This window comes from Pipistrellus kuhlii, unplaced genomic scaffold (genome assembly GCF_014108245.1).
Source record: "Pipistrellus kuhlii isolate mPipKuh1 unplaced genomic scaffold, mPipKuh1.p scaffold_m20_p_11, whole genome shotgun sequence".
Classification (NCBI taxonomy): Eukaryota; Metazoa; Chordata; class Mammalia; order Chiroptera; family Vespertilionidae; genus Pipistrellus; species Pipistrellus kuhlii.
This window is the reverse complement of record NW_023425416.1, coordinates 3,478,057-3,495,814: the sequence shown is the minus strand read 5'-3', so window position 1 is coordinate 3,495,814 and position 17,758 is coordinate 3,478,057. Positions and strand designations below refer to the sequence as shown.

Genomic DNA, 17,758 nt, shown 5'->3' with positions numbered 1-17,758 from the left:
CGGACCATAAGATGCACCAGTTTTTAGAGAAGGGAAATGAAGAAAAAAAGATTCTGAAACAAATAGTGTCCTAAAATATTTTATGTGCATTAAAACCCAACATCACAGTCATAAACACATGTAATCAACCCTGTAAAGTAAACAGCAGCATTTAGAACCATTTTAGAGCCGGGCAAGCACACAGAGACCACACAGAGCCGGGCAAGTAAAAAAACTTTTTTTTTTAAAGTATATGTGTAGGCTATATTTGGACCATAAGACGCAGGGACTTCCCCCCCCCCCCCCCACTTCTGGGGGAAAAAAAGTGCGTCTTATGGTCCGAAAAATATGGTAAGTCAACATTATGTTTATGTTTATGTCTGTAGGGCTCCATTTTATAAAATATGAGCATGTTAATAGGCTTATGTTATTTTATAAAAGTAATTAGTGATTTATAAATGTATTCTCCAGGAATGTATTACCTACCTGCTTTTCCACTGGGAAGTGGAAACAGGTTGGCGTTTGACATTCCACTTCCTCAATGTGCTGTGGTAAGGAATGTCACCACTGTTCTATGAGGAAACAATAACTAGAGACAAGTCCATCATCAAACTCTGATTTTTAAAACATGTGACATAGTAAATTAATACAAAATAAAGTAAAGCCATTTCTGAAAGATAATAATAAGGTACAAGACAGGAGACCATGCAATTCAAAAGCCTCCCAATGATGTCTTGTTAAATGCAAAATGCAATTGTCTTTGTGGCTTCTTATGTCTCTTTATCTGATGAAAATGCAAGATGCCACATACTAGACATGTGTCTGAGAAACTAGGTCACTGGGTGAACGTTTGTAGGACAACATTTCTGACAGCTCCTCCCAGGATTGTTTAGAAGTAAAAGCAGATTGATGGCATCTGTGCTGCCAGTCCCCTGCCCTCTCTCTGTCCCCAACCCTGACAATCCATCACAGTGACTGTTCCCACAGAGCCTCAATGTGAAGGCAGGGTCTGTCTCAGCTCTTCTCCAGAAGATGGACTGACACTGGCGGGTAGTCCAGAGTCTAGGACCAGCTTGCTGTGACGTAACTTTCTCCAGAATCCCTCTCCTACTCCCAAGATGCTGTCATAAAACACTTCATTGGAAAATGGAAAAATGAACCAAACTACAGTTACATTTAAATAGCAACACGTGTCTAGTGACTACTGTTTGAGATAGTGCGGCATTAGACAGTTCTGTCGCCGTCTCATCACTTCCCGATGAGCTCAACCCCAGCAGCATGCTTTGTGGCCCTAAAGCAGGAGGCAGTCATTCCCAGCAGAGAAGGTTTGAAAAACCCTCTGGAAGGGGGTGGATCTGTGTTGGGTTTCAGATGTGTGCTAGAGAGTGAGCGGGGAGCGAAGGATCGAGGGAGGTCTATTCCAGCAGAGGGAACAGAATAAGAGAAGGTTAGAGGCAGGTGAGGGGAGCCAGGGTAGAGGTGTGGGAAAACCCGAATTGCTGTAGGCCCTAGACTATTAGAAAAACTTTGTATTATTCCAATGAAAGAGAAAGCAAGATTGTTTTCTTCATTACTGTTTTGTAATCTAAGGTACACACATGACCACAGAAGGAGAGCTAGGTAAGATGGGAGGAAAGAGCCCCAGTGCCTACAATTAGAGTTTCTATCAAGAGCAAGTCTATTAATTAACAAAAATGTAGCAACAGCACTGGGGCCACACTCCGAGTCCCTGGGACTCCCACTGCTTCGTCCTAGATCTCCGCTCCCTATGAGAGGGATCAGTAGCCGGCAGTTCTGGAGCACATAGCCAGGCCAAATAACTACTTGCTGGGTGAACTAAAGAATTAATGGTCCTGTTTAATGTTGCATGGAATCCCCCAAATAACCTTGTAGATTTCCCCCCCCCCCTTTTACTGATTAAAAATATCTTTAAGAAAACATCATTGACTTTTTTAAGACATGGAGTTTGGGAGCGCAAGTTCAGAGCTTTCCATCTCTGAACAAGGTTCCGTTTATTGAGTCTGTGCTGTACTTCTGCACTGGAACAGGCTGTTTCTTAAGATAAGACGTTTGATCTGTACCACAACCCTCCATGGTTGGTACTGTGACCTCCATGTACAAAACCCTGCGGAATGTGGTCAATAATGATAAAGCTGAGAGGCTCCCCGGCCGGCGCTCCTTCCGTCACAACCAAGTCCTGCTTTTAGGAGCATCAGCCAGCTGGCGGCAGTCAGACTAACACACAGCGCCTTTCTCTGTGAGGGCCTAGCTCTGCGTTCGCAGGCAGCTATCTGGGCACTTAGCTCAGCCGTGTCCTGCAATAATTTTGAGTGCCATGGCTGAACGATGCTTCAGTCTTAATTTTGTGTGCCCACAGGTCTGGCTGGAAGTGTGCTTTTTATCCTTATTGGATGGATAGAACCTCATTTTCAAGTATTTTTAATAGGCTATTGTCTCCAAATGCATTTTTTAGAGTTTGAAGGCCCTTTTTTGAGCTTACAGATAGGGAAGTGGCAGCAGAGAATGAATCTACATTTATTGGACTCATTTCCACTGGAAGAAAATTCTCTGTAACTGCAATTTCACTTTTTGATGAGATTTTTGGCATTTATCATGTGGAAACTTTATAAATTATCTAGAATATTGTAAAGTGGGCTGTCCTTTCCAGTAAGTGATTTGATCGTTTGCAATAGTGTCTTTTTGCAAACATATGAACTTGCTGTCTTTCAGATAAAACTTTCTAGACCTGTAGCTCAATAGTGTGTTAGGTAGGAATTGCTTATGGAATCAGGCCTGATGTCTCCCTTTGCAAGTCCTCTTATCAGAAAAATACATTTCTTCCTCCCCTCGGCAATAGCCCCATGGCCAGTGATGGCAGCTTCCTGACACAGTCCACTCTTCCTAGGACTCCATTGTGGACCAACATGGCGTCCATTGTATTTCAGTTCAGATTCAACCTCTGAGTCCTCCCAAACCCTGCTCAGGCACTGGCTTGGTTAAAGAGAAGGGAATGATTTCAGAAACAATAACAACCACTCCCCTCAGGTCCGCTGGCCTATGCTTACAGGTAACTGATTTCCCCTCAAAGTGGACTATGCTACTCATTTAAAAATAATGATTTAAACAATTAAACATGTTGATACAAACAAAGTATTTAGAATGAGTCCTAACACAGGGTAAGTACTCATCATTGTGTCTCACCTGTGTACATCATTGGGAATTACAGAGCTGACTTGCTTACAGGATTTTTACCTGACCTCACCTTCCTTGTCACCAGTGACTCTGGGCCCAGTAGTTGTAGGGCTAAGAGCAGGTGGGTGTATAAGTAAAAACAGGACTTCACATATCAGCTCTATTTTATCATGTTCTAAGTGTGGGCAATTCAGTGCCACTCCTCCTGCCTCATCTATGAAGTGAAGATTCATGTTTATAAAATCTCTACCTTAAGTGAGAAATAGAGAAGATGTCTGTTCTACAACTGCCATAGAGTAGGCCTCTAGTACTTGGCATCTCCTTATATTGTTATTAAAGTAATAGCTAATTAAAGTAATATGCAAATTGACCGTCACACCAAGACACAAGATGGCTGCCTTCATGTGGTCAAAGATGGCTGCCCCCATGTGGATACAAGATGGCCTGCAGGGGAGGGTAGTTGTGGGAAGTTAGGGGTGACCAGGCCAGCAGAGGAGGGTAGTTGTGGGAAGTTAGGGGTGACCAGGCCAGCAGAGGAGGGCAGTTGGCGGAGATCAAGTCAGCAAGGGAGGACATTTGGGGGGGGGGTCCCAGGTCTCCAGGGGAGGGCAGTTGGGGGGGGACCAGGCTTTCAGGGGAGGATAGTTGGGAGGGAGCGTGGCAAGGCTTGAAGGGGAGAACAGTTGGGGGGGCGGGGACCCAGGCCTGCAGGAGAGGGCAGTTTGGAGCCAGCAGTCCTGGATTGTGAGAGGGATGTCCGATTGCCCATTTGGGATTTGGGATTTGGGCCTAAATGAGCAGTCGGACATTCCTCAAGGGGTCCCAGCTTGGAGAGGGTGTAGGCTGGGCTGAGGATCACTCCTCTATCCCCCACCCCCATTCCCCCGTGCACAAATTTCATGCACTAGGCCTCTAGTACAAATATATGAATGTCAAAGCAAAGATGGTATAGAAGGACTACTTGACACTAACACATTCACCCATAATAGTTTATTGCATAAAGAAATGCACATAGAAATTTTACAGCTCGGGCTGTTTTTACTTGCTTTATGAACACATCAAGCTTTCTGACACTTTTCCATGTACTCAGAAAAGACAAGAGATAGGGATCTTATGGCTAATCTCTGCTCTGGAATCCACAATGACTAGCCTTGAGTTCTAAGTCAATATAAACAGGCCAATATTTATAGTATCCTTCCTCCCAGTAGTACTCTAATCAATAAGTTATGTAGAGTCTGTATAACCACAAATAATAGGGAAATTTGGCTAATTAATTTAAACATCTGGCCAATAACTTATTAATAAGAAAAAGTCCAAAATTGAGCATCAGCCCAAAAGTCAGTATTGGTGCTTTATGATTCTCAAAATGAATCATAAGTTTATTATAACTCTATTCAAAGAACTACTAGTCAAATGAAATATAATAATATCCATTAATACTTTGTCAGCTGCTTTTTAAATGAACTGTGTTGTTTTTATAATAACACATTAACTCTTTATCATAGAACCCAACTACTAATGGAAGAACTGCAGGTATATACTGATAAACACATGATACCTAAATGTCCATGGCTTGCATCCTAGGGTCCCATTTTTATAAACTCTTATGTATACCTCATATTTTCTGCTTGCTCTGAATACAAAATGATGTCTTTGTATACTGAGAGTTGCCTAGGTATCATGGTGTCTAATATTTTTAACCTTAGCAAAAACAAAAGTGCCAATGTTTCAAGCCTCTAGGTAATTTGTTTAAGCATGAGAGACTAGCTTATACAGATAGAAGCATGGATTAAAGATATTTAAAATGATGATAAATTTGCAATTAGCGTTTCAGAGTCTCTTGAACACAGGCCCAACAGGCAAGGGTGCTCCACTGAAGAGGTCAAAGCCTTACAGCAGCCTTGCAAGTTGGCTGGTAAAACTCTGTCTTTCTTACTGTCCTCATTAACACACTTCAAAAATGCTTGTAAGTATTTTTGGAGAGCAGAGGATTGGAGTAATTTTACAGTAGTGTAAAGAATTTATTATAATCTTTTCATAAGTCTCTTTATATTCAATTTGACACTAATAGGTTGGCACAACAAACCAGAGTTAATTGTATTTAATTAAATTGTTGAAAAGAAGGGTAGTTTGTTATCATTATAAACAGAAGGCTCTACTGATGTACTTGTTTGTATGAATAAGATCTGGTGCAAAGTTCTTTCTTCTGGATACGGCATTATTCATCAACAGAAAGCGATATTAAAAATGCTAATTCAAGGCAGTTGTGATTCTAATAGAAGCTTCACGTAGTGTCTGTAATATGTATCCAGTGTTACGTAAGTGCAATGGGGTTCCTGCCAAAACAGATATCGCTGTGTTTCTTCTGTGCCTCTTGAAAGGCTCCAAGACCATCTCTCCCCCCTTTTTCCTTCTTTGGACGGGTTGTTTGGGATGGTTAGGTATGATCTTGGTCAAGGCTTTCATTAAAAATATACATATTTCAAATGAGACCTGAAGAAGTAGGAAGGGCTAACCAAGTCTTAAGGCTGGATTTGGGGCAGTGAAGAATTCTAGGCAACATTGAGGTCACTATGCAGACCCGGAAGCGGAAAGGAAGATACACCAGAAAAATCTGAGGAAGGTCAGAAGATCAGGGAAAAGGTACAGCTATGACACGGATTAATAAATGCAGGTAAGAATGTTTTGAAGACAGCAGGAGACAAGCAGTGGAAGCTGACGTTGGAATAAAAAAATTAATTAGCACTCCTCAATTGTGTCTGAGATTTATATATACACTAAATATAGATTTTTATTAAGTATGTCACTATATGCCTGGCACTGTGTTAATGGTTTGATTTCATTCATTAATCCTTACACTTACCACAGTAAGGCAGCTGCTCTTGTTCTTTTCTTTCTACTGGTGAGGGAGGTAAAGCTCAGAGACTTTGAATATCCTGCCCAAAGTGCAGAGTTAAAGAGGCAAAGCCAGATTCTGAACTGCAGTGATTTGGTTCCAGATTACATGCTCTTACTGGCTGCCATACTGAAATCCCCTTCTCGGCCAGTATTATTAGTGTTAGCTGTGATGGATGTTAGTAAGATGGAAATACACGTACCTCATAATAGGCGAGGTCAACGATTTGCGACTGATGTGCTACAAGAAATTTGAAAACCTGTGAAATCTGACTATTTAGTCAGGGGCATGGACCTCTTTTTCCTTAGATTGCCAAATAAAAAGAATGACAGCAGCCAACATTAGATGTCCAGTGTGAATGACTCAAAATTATACCTATATTTTGTTAGATCAGGAAAAATATAAAGTGTTTTTGGTGTGCCACAGAATTTTAGTAATTACTTTATGTGCCATGAGTTGACATTGGTAGTGCTATGGTAACCAATCAGCTTCAAATCTCCATGGCTAAAGGCCGTAAGAGTTAGTTCCTGCTCGTGCCCCTGCCCACTGAGGCTGAGGGGAGCATGTGACCAGGTTCTCTTCAGCCCACAGTGAGGAGCAGCATCTGTTTGAAATGGCACTGTTCATCATGGCAGAAAAAAGAGAGTATGATGGGGTAGAGGAGGAACAGGAATTTCCTCCTACCCTTCTATGTTCTTCCGGCTGGGCTAATAATCACATTAACATGAGGAGACAGATTGATGGGAGAAAATGACCACATTTATTACATATGCATGTATGGGGGTTTCCTAAGAATATGGGACCTAGGACAGATTAGGCAATCAGGCTTCCAGGCCCCCATGAGCCAAGGAGAAATGGGGGGGAGGGTAGTGGTGTGGGACTTCAGAGATAGTAAGGCAATTCAAGGGAGAAGGAAGAGCAGAATAAACGTTTGCTGGGCACCAACAGCGGGACACAGCGGAGACCAATCCTGGGGCCTCCCTGGTCCCGCTGGCACACAGTCCATGCCTAGCTGTGTCTCTGTGGCCACAGCTCCCTCCTGGAGCTGCTCCTCTAGCAGCTGGGGGGAAGGTCAACATTTAATGATGAGTCTTTTGTTTATTGGAAATAACAAGTTTAAAACCATTGAGATTTTGAAAAGGCATACTTGGGGGGTGGCAAATTCTTCTCTGCCTCAGTCCCCATATTGAAACTTCAAATAAGAAGTTCCACAGCCCGAAAGTGAAGTTAATAGATTGCTCCATATCCTACTGAACCAATGATTCAGTGCTGAGAACAGGTCGGTTGCATTTAACAGCTGTGTTTCTTTTCAGGAGGGGTGATGAGGTGGGCTCCCCAACAGGCCTACGCTGTGTAAGCAAGCACTCAGGTATTTGCGAAGAGACATTTCTTATGGAAACAAACTCATTGGAGCGAGTTATAAGCCAGCATCTGAGCCCTGAGAGCTCCAGCGGGAAAGTGGTTGGAGGGCAGGCTTGAATGGTCTCTTGCAGTTTCCTGATGTCTCTGATGATGTCATTGAGAATCAGGCAAACTTCTCAGCAGCTTATACTGCAGGCAGGCCGGATTGTCTAAGCATGGCTACTGAGCAATTCCTCTGAAATTTATGTCAAGGTGGGCTATAGTTTGTGGGGATTTGGAAAATAAGCAGTTTGGTTTTCAATGATTTCAAGTCAAAAGTGAGAGAAAATTAGAAATGTTAGTTTAGAAAGTTGGAAACAAATATTTGAGAAAACTTGAAGAATTCAGGATCCACTCCAGAACACAGCTAATAACAAAAACCTCAAGGAAGCTAATAAACTAGAATTTAATATCCATACCTGTATGTTATATCGTAGTTTCTATTGAAACATAATTTTTCAATGGAAAATCCTCTCTATTGTACCAAAGATAGACCAATTAGGACTGATTTATTTGCAAAATCAGTCTAGTTTTAATAAACCTGTTCTGGTGTTTGTATAAATACAACAAGAATAGCAATTGATCTTATAGGCTCTTTTAAATCTGTTAGCCATCAAACTCACCTACAGTGCCTTTAGATTTGGGTGAATTCCTTCTTCTCTTCTCAAGGTTCCCCAAATATCCTGAAGTTTCTGAACCTGGCAGGAAGTAACTTTTCTGGAAACCCTGTAAGCAAGGTCTCAGGCTGTTTTCCAGGTTTTTTTTTTATTTATTTTTATTGGCTTTCATGAGTCTGTCCTGGTTCCTTAAGGCTGTCTGGTCATATGCAGTTTATGCATTCTCAGACATGACAAAGCCTTTTTGGTTATATGACCTGTCTTCAATTATTCCCTGCTACAAAGAGAACTTGTTCTTCTTAAACTTATGCAGATAACTGTAATGCCATGAAAAATAAGGTTACTCACTAAGAGTTTCCAGATAATTCAGTAATCAGGTTGGCAGACTCATTAGTCAACAGAGCCCAATATCAACAGTACAACAATAGAAATTTATTTTGAGAGCCAAATTTTTTTAAACAGAAACTTCTCCTAATGCCACTTCTTCAAAATAGACTCACCCAGGCTGGGGTATTCTGTGGAAGAGCCACACTCAAGGGGCCAAAGAGCAACATGTGGCTTTCGAGCCGTAGTTTGCTGACCATAGAGGTAGGGGAAAGGTGTCAAATGTTTTAATTCATTAAAATGTGTAGTTTATCAAATTGTTCTAAATCATAGATAGCTTAAGAGAAAAAGTTTCCTTAAGTCTGGCAAACAGAGATTTTAAAAATCAGTAATATTTCAAATAAAAGTCATAAAAATTATAATCATCCTCATCAATTCATTCAGTCCACCATAATTAATTCTTGTTCATCTTGATATTTTATCAGTAGCTTTATGGAGCCATCATTTCCCCCCATTAGATTTCGGTAACTTTTTACCCAGTTTGATGTATGATCTGAAAGTGTATCAGAAACCTGTATGTTGTAGTGTCAGAGTCCTCTCCATAAGTCTCTCTGAAGGTAAAATATATGGATATCCAAAGCATCCCAGTATACAATGGCTCTCTGTAAGTGTCAATGACTGAAAATACCCAAGGTTAAAGATAATGTAATTGATTAGGGAATTTGTTTAAGACACTAAACATTTTAAGGAAATAACTAGAATTATTGCTATATATAAAACCCTAAGCGACCAGATGACCAGATGACTGGATGATCTGCTGGTAGCTATGATGCACACTGACCACCAGGGGGCAGACATTCAATGCAGGAGCTTTCCTCTGGTGGTCCGTGCACTCCCACGGCTAGAACACCGCTCAGCTGACCTACGGGCATCAGACCTGTGCCACTCTCGTGAATACTCCCCCTGCATGCACCTCCCCTCAACAAGCTGGCAAGTAAGGCCAGGCTGTGGTGGCACAGAGGTCCACTGATCCCCACAGGCCAGGCTGAAGGACCTCATGGTGCGCGAATCCATGTACTGGGCCTCTAGTAAGTAATAACATTATACCAGGCATTTGAGAATTTCAGAAATTTCATATAATTTATGTCATTTATATTTATATGAATAATATTACCCATTTAGTATACCCTCAAAGTTTATAATCCCACTAGAGACCCAGTGCATGAACGGGGGTACCTAAGTCTGGCCTGCCCCCTTTCACAGGCTGGGAGCCCTCAGGAACAGGAGGCAACCCATATCAGGGGAAGGCGACACCCTATCACACCTCTACTGCTGCCACTGCTGGCAGCACAAGCCTCAGCCGGCTCTGGTTACATCTTGTGGCTGTGGGCACCGCCATCTTTGAGGTCATGGCAGTCAATTAGCATATTTCCTCCTTAATGGCTGTGGGTACCACCATCTTTGCAATGGCATGAAGATCAATTAGCATATTCCCTCTTTATTAGATAGGATATTTGAAAATGATTCAACACACCCAATAAAGCTAATTAGTTTAATATTTCCCTTTCATAAAGAGAGAGAGAGAATAAATCTCTTGAGGTGTTCCAGGGGCCCTCTAGAATAACTCAGAATTGTTTTCAGGTCAAGAAAAATACCATTTAAAATTTGAATATTGGGAAGTAGATTTTTTTTTTTTTGTCAAAATATGTTAAAAAGCTTTGGACATTTAATGAAAAGGATCACAGACTACTATGAATCCATACTTAACTATCCACTTTCCAGGAGTGGGAAACCCTTTTTTCTGCAAGGGCCAAAATTACCAACTTAAAAATTAGCCTGCTATATTTAGTCAAACATTTAATTAACTCACCTGTGGCAGGCCAGACCAACTGATTTTGAGGGCCTTATATAGCCTGTGGGTCAGATGTTCCACACTTCTGATATAAACAAAGTAAAAACAAAAACAAAAAAAACAAAAAAAACCCTTTAGCTTTTACTATTAAGAATATTCAGTTTTTTAAGTAACCAAGGACCTGACTAAGACAACATAAATCATAAAACACAGATACTTTCTTTCTAGGCAGAAAATTTTTCATAATATATTATTAGGACCAGACCAATAGTCCGAAAAACTTTGTCCTTTTTTTTTTAAAGGAAGAAAACCATTTATATTCTTGTGCTTAACTAAATTTGTTTAAATCAAAAAACCATTTATAACTTTCCTTATTGAATTTAGTCAGTCTCTTATTCAGAAACTAGAGGCCCGGTGCATGAAATTTGTGCACAGGCGGGGTTGGGGAGGTGAGATTCCCTCAGCCTTGCTTGCAACCTCTTGCAAATTGGGACTTCTGTCTCCTAAGTTCTCACCTGCCTGATCTTCCCTAACCACTCTGCCTGCTTGCCTAATCACCCCTAACTGCTCACCTGCCTGCATGATCATCCTTAACTACCTCTGCCTCATTGCCCCTAACCACTTGCCTGCCTGCCTGATTGTCCCTAACCATCCTGCCTTCCTGTCGGATCAACTAAACCATTCTGCCTTCTTGCCTGATCACCCCTAACTGCCTCTGCCTCAGCCTTTGCCACCAGGGCTTCATCTGGAAGCATGTCCAGAAGATCGTTCAGCTGTCTGGTCTAATTAGCATATTATACTTTTATTATTATTTTAGGACAAATCACTTCTAAATTCCCCCCAAAATGTATCTCTATAACTTATACCTTCCATTAATAAAAACATTATTTTCCTTTCATTTTAATTAGAGTTCTTAAAACTTAGCAATCTTAATTTCTAAAGGCATCTAAAGTAAGCATTTATGAATCAGCCAATATTCTATAGATTGGTAAAACTATGATTACATTTCATAATCTTTAGACACAAAGGTTTTTATTAATAGGCAAACATTATGTCATAACTTTTAGAAATACATGCTTCCTCAATGAAAATGCAAGATATTTTTATTAATAGATCCAATTTATCTTTTTCTTTTAAATACATTTTATTGATGTTTTACAGAGAGAAAGGGAGAAGGATAGAGAGTTAGAGACATCGATGAGAGAGAAACTTTGATCAGCTGCTTCCTGCACTCCTCCTACTGGGGATGTGCCTACAACCAAGGTACATGCCTTTGACCAGAATCTATTCACTGAGCCAAACTGGTTAGGGCCAAATTTATCTTTTAATGTCTTTCTAACAGGAAGTAAAAAATAAACTTAGACTTATTTAACAATTAATATTTACCAAATGATCTTATTTGATAATGAGTTAGATTTTTAACCTCTTTCATCTGGTGGCTCACATGAACTAATTGCTAAAATTCTGCAGCACACCAAAAAATATATTTTTTTGCTAACTTAACAAAAAAAAATAAGTATAATTTTGATCCATTCACATCACACAGCTACTTGTTACTTCTTTATTTAACAATCTAAGGAAAAATTGGTCAGTACCCTTGATTAAACTGTCAGGCATTATATGTTTTAAAAATTCTTGAGGCACACCAGTTGGAAATTGCTGACCTAGATAGTCAATAAGTTCTATCATTTAACTTAGTAAAATGCTATGTTTTCAAGTTACCAAAAGATTTTGGAAAATACTTTGAGGTACATGTACCATTACATACTATAACATATAATTATTGCTAAATGTTTTTACTTTTTTTTGTTTTTGTTTTTTTTGACACTCAAACACATCTTTTTATTATATACTAAATTTAAAAATACTTATCTTATAAAAAATGCTTATGAAATATTGTATACATAAGTACTGTCAAATACTATCAGATTACGACATTATGTACATTTGCCACGGTTAATTAGAAACAGAACAAAGTATATAACTTTACTGATAATGAATTTCAGATGTCAAATATTTTAACATTTGGCAACTGTGAAGTAGTGATCCACACAGAAAGCTATTTGCAGAGGTAAAATAGTAAGAAAACAAATGGAATAATGCAGATATTCCTGCCCTAAGTGTTAATAAGTAGATCTCTTCCTCATCCTCTCAAGTCTCACTATAACAGAGACATTAAAGTGCACAAGACCACCAAGAATACTTGATTTGGTTGTACCCTAATATACACTGCAGTCAATTGTGCTGCCATATTGAGGGTTTCCATTATTCGTTCTGTTTCTGAGGCTTTAGAAATTAATTCTGAATGTGGCTAAGAGAAGAGAAGCCAATACTTTCTAAATTGTACCAAGTGCCCTTGAAGTATAGAATTGAGTAGAAGTGTAGATAAAATTTCTAATTTGAGAACTCAGGGAAATTATCCCTATCTATTTTGCCCTAGGAATAAAATTAGTATAAGGAACTACTTTTACCTCTGGAAAATGCTTACTAAAAATCTGTTTTGAAGATCAGAATGCACAACAAGCACCACAATACTGTCAGTTACTGTCCACCACGAATGCTGCAGCATAAACACCTGCTCTCTAAAGGCTCACGAGAAATACACATAGAAGCATGTTTTTACTTGACACTAATTTTACTAATTAACATTAAGTATCATTTGTAAAAATAGGTCACCACCATACAATCAAAGAAGACGAGAAAGAAAGCTACTAGTCTACAAAAGCGCTCCTTTTCGCTGTCAAACCCAATAGCTTAATTTTGGGTAAAAAAGATTGTAAAGTAAGGCCATCAGTTCTAAATAAGCTGATAATGCTTATACATACATACATACATATGATTAATTTCAATCCTGATTAAATGCTAATATCCTAGTACAAACCATTTATAGGAAAAGTTTTATGATGCTTATTTACAAACACATAATGAGTGACAAAGATACGGAAAATTTTAAAAAATGCAGATAAAATTAATTATTTAGCAACACAGTTCACTAAACAGAGATTTGCATAAAAACATTTAATAAGAAACCCCTACTATATACACCTATTGGTCATTGGACCTAAAAGGTAAGTAAACATAATGATGACAATTAAACATTTTTTCTGTCTGTTTTAATAACATATCAATATGAGGTCTACTTAGAATACTACCTAAAAATACACAGTCTCTCATGATTCAGCAAGAATATTGAAGTCATTGAATACATTTTTACTCCCATGGCACATCACATTTGGTAACACTAATAAGGTAGATTTAGATAACACTTAAATCATGATTTTGAATGTTTAATTGAATATTTTCCTTTCTGTAGCTGTGAAATGTAAAGTTTAGATTTGCTTCCATCAGGCCTCTTAAACCAAACTTCATCATAGTTAATTGTTGTAATAACGGCACTTGTAGGACATTCATCTTTTCTGTCAATACATATTGTTTGTCCATGAATATACCATTCACCATGGTAATATAATCTTCCCTCTTCAGATCTAGCACTGTGCAGATGTTTTTCCAGTTTCACGGGTGGTTCTGTTTTCATTCTGTGTGGACCCAGTGTAGCCATCGCCTTCCAAATTGTTGTCCAGTCTTCAAGAATATCAAGATCTTGTATTCTTGTATTCTTGTATTCTCATATAAACTATATATGGACCTGAAACAACAACTGGCTTTTTGTCAGGACTGAAAGGATCCTTCCTATTTTTTTCTTGACTGAAGCTCATCATTCCACAGCTCTGAGGTAATATCAATGCTGTGCTTGCCCTCTTCAAGCCTTCTTATCTTCTCCTCTAGTTCACTCTGGACTGTATCATATAACAAAAGCTTTTCACTCTTACAATGCTGGCGAGAAGCTTGAATTGCACATTCATATTTGTTCTTTACAGATTCTAAGCAGAGCTCTCTATAGATTCCTGCTACCTTTGTACGAATTTGCATATTTTCTTGTAAAGTTGCCAGTGGTTCCAAATATTCTGGTGCTTTTCCAGCTATGACTTCTTGTAGTTTTGCATCCACCTGACTTAATCGTTCTTTATAAAGTTGATCCTTGAGATCTGTAAATTGTTTTTCAAGATTGGACATTTCATCTAAACATTCCATTCTTCTTTCACAATCTTCATCATCCATTTCTGAGCTGTCCCCATCCTCGGAGACCGACGAGCTCTCCGTGTCCTCGTCCTCGGAGCTGCTCCCCTCGTTCTCAGCATAGTCCACCTGCATCTCATCGTGATGGTTTGTCTCCTTCTATCCCCGCGGGAATGGACTGGCATTTTTCCAGCCGCGCCGGCACTTCCCGCTCCCGGCGCCCGGCCCGGCCACCGCTCCTTTAAATGTTTTTACTTTGAAAATCTTTTTATCCTAGTTACACTGTTTAGTTTATTAATCCTTAACAATTTTGTTTAGATTATCCATGAAAACTCCATGAGACTTAAAATCATTTATTATTCAAAGCTTTTTCCTACTGATATATTTAGTAAGAGATAATATGAACTTACTTTTGTAAACCTAGGTAAAATAAAAGTATGATATTTAAGTCTAACTCCAATGACATGCCTATTTTAATTAAACCAACAAATTATAAATTAAATTAAATTCTGAATATTTTCCCAATTCACAGGAACCTGAAGAGCATTTTGGGTTAGTTTCTATTACATATTTGAGAAGTTTTATATAACTGTTTATCTGTTTAAGTGATTCAATAGTGCTATTTTGCAAATTAGCGATATCATCCACAGATGGTATCACAGAAAAATAGCATGTCATACATAAAACATGCAGAGAAATCAAACACAGAGACCACAAGCCCAAATAGTTACTAACATCTGTAGAGAAGACACTTAATATTTTTATTTGCCTTTGAAAACAATTTTTAAGGAGGCTGGAGAAGTAGATTTAAACTAGGAAGACATTTCAGTCACATGTGCTATTAAAAATCTCCTGGTTTCCCCCTACCCCCATCTGTACAGTGTTCATATCCCTGATAATTCACAGAAGGGTCTGGGCAGTTGCTGAGGAGGCTGTAAAGATTTCCTATCAGTCCTTGAAAAATCAACTTCAAATTTTGCCAAACTTCTGATCACAGAGTTATTAAATCCTTTAAAAATATCCTGTTAAATATTTCATTGTAATCTCTGCCATCCAGCCTTTTAAATTTATCCAAACTGGGGTAAAGGGGGAGAACTGTTTGGGGCCCTTTGATTTTAGGGGGACAAGCAGAGGCTTCCTTTGGCCCACCCAGCTCTGGTAGTGCTGCTTTAAAATCTTCATTTTGACATTTGTGTTCATTTTGTTTATCCAATTTTTTAATAACTAAATGTTTCTCTCCTACAGGGATGAGTTCTGTAACTACCCTTTTTATATTTCTTCTTTGTTCCATATCTATTAATATTTGCTTTATACACCTTATTTTTTTTTCTTAAATGCCAAACAATTATACTCCCAAAGTCCTGACTTGGTTATTGATTTATTTCTTTACAATATCTGCAGCTATTTGAAGGCCAGTTGAAAGGGGTCTGAGCAGACTTTAATTTTAGTGCTAATTTGGTCCTTTCATCTTATTGAAGGAGTCTTAATGGTTATTCATTATACCAAATGAGGGCTCCATGTACAGTTTTCAAGTTAGAAGTGTTTCTAATTCAAAGAATCTATCATTTAGCCACTGCCAATGAGTAGGACTTTAAAAGCAATTCAGCCCAGCCGACATGGCTCAGTGGTTAAGTGTTGGCCTATGTACCAGGAGGTCAAGGTTCGATTCCAGGTCAGGGCACATGCCCGGGTTCTGGACTTGATCCCCCGTGTGGGGCGTGAAGGAGGCAGCTGGTCAATGATTCTCTCTCATCATTGATGTTTCTATCTCTCTCTTCCCCTTTCCCTTGCTCTCTGAAATCAATAAAAATATGTGTGTGTTTTTTAAAGAAATTCAAATGTGCAAGCCTTTACTGAGTTAAGGAAGCAAGAGGTGTTCACAGAGTGCAGTGATGCAGCGCCACGGACCCATAAAAACCCGGCCGCCGCGTCAGCGTAAGAAAGAGGAAGTGACCTGTCTTTCCACAGCTGTTCCAAAACACGAGGAACCATGTTTCCCCCTCTGAACAGAATAACATTTTCTATTTCCCGAGCTTGGCCCCACAGCCTATTCAGCTGCCCTTGCCAGGGGCATATGCCTCCTCCAGCTGGCCCAAAAAGGAAGAGGAAAAGGATGCACAGAAAACAGAACTCAAAATCTCTACCAGGTCACACTACCCAGTAGACTAGTTTCGCCAGTATTTTCTCCAGCTAATCTAAATTTAGAAAGCTATAAAAGTTTTATTGTCCTTCTCTTCCCCCTCCCTCTCCCTCCCCACTGTACCCACAGATACAGATCCCAGGAGACTAAAAATGAGGAAAAGCTGACCTGTTGGACAGTTCCATTGTCAGACAGCCGGGTCCTCAAAGCTGCAGTCCCCTTAGGAAAAGTAGATTCTCAGCTGGGAAGTTCCCTGACTGGCTCGCCAAAACTGTGGGGGAGGGAAAACAAATTTCTTCCCACCCTTCTAGGTTCCCCTGGCTGCTCAAGTTAGCATGAGCTACATTAACAGGAGAAAATGACCAAGGCTATTATGTATTTACGGAAGGGTTTCCCTAAGAACACAGGATCCAAGGGCAGATCAGGAAGATAGGCTCCTATCCCTCCTTGAGGTAAGGAGAAGGGGAGGGCACATTGGTCTGGGACTTAAAAGGGAAGGAAGGCCATTCACACAGAGATGGAAAGGCCTGGCCTTCTGTAACAATGGACACAAAGAGGTCTGTGATCAAAGGGGCCTTGCTAGGTTTCTCTGGGTCTATTACTCACAAGTTCATATTAAACTGTAGTTACCACTGATGATACCTCCTTGTGGAGCAGGTCTTTTATCTAAATTCCTTTAGGCCATAAAGGGAAAGTTTCTAAGATTTTTCTGAGTATTTAGTTTCTTGAAAATGATATCTAGAAAAAGCATACTTTGGGATGGCAAACTCTTTCCTCTACAGATAGCAAAGCAAATAAGTGCTTCTGCTTAGAAGTAGCACATCTCACTTCTGCTCCCAGGTGTATTTTCCCTATTCCTGTTTTGCTGAGAGTTTTTATCAACAATTGGTGCTGGATTTTATCAATTTTTTTTCCTTCTGCATCTATTAATATGGTTATGTGATTTTTATATTTCCTTTTGTTCATGTGATATATCACATTTATTGACTTGTGAATATTGTACCAACCCTGCATCCCTGGAATAAATCTCACTGATCATAGTGTGTGATATTTGTAATGTACTGCTGGATCCACTTTACTAATATTTTGTTGAGAATCTTAACATCTGTGCTCATCAGGGAGATAGGCCTATAATTTTTGTGTTTGTCATGTCTTTATCTAGTTTTGATAAAATGAGCTTGCAAGTCTTCTCTTGAATTTTTTGGAATAGTTTGCAAAGGATAGGTATAAGATCTTTGAATATTTGATAAAATTCACCTGTAGTGCTATCCAGTTGGGAG

General features: G+C 39.3%; 1 protein-coding gene and 1 pseudogene across 2 annotated transcripts in view; one reads left to right on the top strand and one right to left on the bottom strand.

Moving 5' to 3' along the window:
• TAFA1 (TAFA chemokine like family member 1) overlaps window positions 1-17,758 on the top strand; it is a 487,078-nt gene that overhangs the window by 12,152 nt on the left and 457,168 nt on the right. The gene's annotated exons all lie outside the window — the stretch shown is intronic.
• Window positions 12,878-14,523, bottom strand: LOC118715025 (annotated as a pseudogene).